The following is a 2,944-nucleotide window of genomic DNA, read 5'->3' on the forward strand; positions in this document are numbered from 1 at the left end:
GCATCGATTTTTGCATCCTTTTCACTTAGAGATTTTTGCATTTGTAGCATCATGTTTCTCATCTCCACTAGCATAGGGTCAGGCTGTGTGGCTTGAGGTTGTGGTTGTGGGGGTGATGTGTGTTGTCTAGAGAACCCAGGTGGCCCACTAGACTGTTGGTTGTAGTTGTTTCGGGGTTGGTAAGATTGTTGGTGTGGGGGTTGATATGGTTGTGGTGGTGGATGTTGAACTTGGTGAGGGTTTTGGATGTTGTTGCTCCTGTAGGAAAGCAGAGGGTTATTTTTGTAGCCCTCATTGTAAGAGTTGGAGAATGGGTTGTTTTGTTTGTAGGATTGAAAAGCATTACATTGTTCAATAGAGCTTCTACATTCCTGTGCATAATGACCAGACATTCCACAACTTTCACAAACAGTAGTAGGTTGGGCACTCATAGCAGCTACACTAACAGGTTGGGCAGATTGAGCATTGGCCGCTTGCATATTATCGAATTTATAATGTAAAGCAGTCAATTGGGCAGTTAATTGTTCAATAGAATTTAAATCATGATTACCACCCCTGTTAGATAGACCTCTAGGATTTCCATACTGGGCATTGTGAATGGCTATCTCCTCAATCACCTCCATAGCTCTAGGCACCTCGAGTTGCATGAACCTCCCACTGGCAGCTGAATCCAACAAACATCTAGACTCATTGCCCAGACCATTATAAAACTGCTGAATCAAGAACCAATCTTCCAAACCATGGTGCGGGCATTCTCTTTGCAAATCCTTGAATCTCTCCCAAACCTCGAACAAACTCTCATCCGCTTGTTGTGAGATACCTAATATCTGACCCCTCAGACGAGCCGTTTTCTCAGGTGGAAAATATTTAACATAAAAAGCAAGAGCCAAGGATTCCCAATTATTGATTTTCAAAGCCGCCCGATTCAACCCATTAATCCACAGTTTAGCTTTCCCACTCAAAGAGAACGGGAAAAGTATCTCCATAGTCTGCTCCGGAGTCAATCCCTTTTGCTTGATGGTGGAGCAATATTGGATAAAGGACTGAATGTGAAGATTTGGATCTTCGCCTGGTTCCCCACCGTACTGGCGTCTCTCGATCATGTTAATCAATGCGGGCTCAATCTTGAAGGTCTCAGCTGCAATAGAAGGCATGATCGCCTTTGGCAGCACGGACAGACTTGGCTTAGAATAGTCCGTAAGCCGTGGGGTAGGTGGCGGTACCAGATTTTCGTCACCCATCTCTATCTCTGAAACTGAATCTGTATCTGAAGGAAAAAGATCGCCAATATTATGATCAGAGTCAGAGTGATTCCCACACTGTGCAATGAAAGTTCTTCGTCTACGAAAGGTTCTTTCGGGCTCAGGATCGAATGGAGTAAGATTACTAGTACCTACGGTCCTGGGCATAGACAAAGACTACAAAACAATGTGAGATCCGGTCTCAAGGAACGTGAGTTCCTTGAGTAGTAACAAACAATAATCTAGGATAATCAATCAATAACAGAAAATAAAACCGTCTCCCCGGCAACGGCGCCAAAATTTGACAGGCTAAATCGCACTCCTATCAAAGATAAACCTAACGTTCACCAACTAAAAATATAGCAAGGGAAGCAGGGATCGTATCCACAGGGAAACAATGTTCTTTCTACTATTAATCGGCAATTCTAGACTATTGGGAAACAAGAATATAGGTTGATTTGTATAATGAAACTAGGATGATAATAAAATAGGGAAAAATCAGATATTAAAAGGTCTAGGGCACAGGTTCACCGATGAACAACATTCCAGGATGACAACAATCGATAAAATCAATAAAACAGTTAATTAGACTAGCATGCTCTCTCGAATCGATACTAATCATAGACTTAGAATTAACGGGCTCTCGCTACGTATTAATCCCAATTCTACCTATTGAAACAAGCCTAAACATCAAATTGCATCTCTCGAATCTTAATTTGATATTGCGAAACTAATACAATCAAACCTGCGCAAATCTAATTGCAAAGTAGATAAGGGCAATCAATAGGAATTAACAGCTAAACCAACAATCAACAACAATTAATCATCCTTTCACATTCGTTCATGGATTCCCAAAACCCTAGAAAATCAACTACTCACACATATTAACAATAAGCAAAGCAATTGGCATGATTGAAAACATAATTAAAGCTTAAACAAAGAATTGAAATAAGGAATAATACCTAATTGAAGAACAATGGCAAATGAAAGCTTCGATTTTTGATTGAAAATAAACTAAGTGTTTAGAACAAATTAGAGAGAGAAAATTAAGCTTAGAGAAATAAAACTAAGTGTTTTAACACTAGGATATGAGATAATGAAGTGCCCAACTAAATTAACAAAGGCTATATTTATAGTTTAGCCTAAAAACATAAGAAAAAAAACCGGAAAAAAATAAAGAAGGACGCGCGCACAGCGCCTTGGGTTGTCGTCGCCCGGTCGGGCGGCTCTCCGCCCGACGGGCGTAAAGCTCGAAGTCCGCCCGACGGGCGCAGGGCTGCCCGACGGGCGTAGGGCGACTTTCTGAAAACCTTCTCCGCGCGCCCGGTCGGGCGGCTCTCGCCCGTCGGGCGGAGGGCGATTTCTTCTGCTGCTGCTTCTGATGGGCGCCCGGTGGGCACCGGGCGAAACTCCGCCCGTCGGGCGCCCTCTGACGAACTGTTCCTCTGCTTGCTCGCCCGATGGGCGAGGGGCAATCCACCGGGCGGAGGGCTAAGTGATCCGCCCTTCGTCCACAACACCTAGTCTAACTTCCGGGGCTCGATCATGAACATCCAGGGCTCCCGTAAGTCGACAAAAGTCGTCCCGAACTCCCTCGGGATCCTGTAGTGGCCTAAATCATCAAGAAACGGGCCTAACAAGACCAATTTCTCACTAAGTATTCCTGAAACTCACGGCACACTAAAATACACAGATTAGTACTA

The 2,944-nt window shown here is 43.6% G+C and overlaps 1 non-coding gene across 1 annotated transcript; it reads left to right on the forward strand.

Annotated features, from left to right (window-relative positions):
* The first annotated feature begins 735 nt into the window (after nt 1-735).
* On the forward strand, nt 736-842 carry LOC130460161 (small nucleolar RNA R71). Its single transcript, XR_008920105.1, has one exon. It is a non-coding gene; the product is annotated as a small nucleolar RNA R71 (small nucleolar RNA).
* Nucleotides 843-2,944: the final 2,102 nt, after the last annotated feature.

Source organism: Spinacia oleracea, chromosome 4 (genome assembly GCF_020520425.1).
Source record: "Spinacia oleracea cultivar Varoflay chromosome 4, BTI_SOV_V1, whole genome shotgun sequence".
Taxonomy (NCBI): Eukaryota; Viridiplantae; Streptophyta; class Magnoliopsida; order Caryophyllales; family Amaranthaceae; genus Spinacia; species Spinacia oleracea.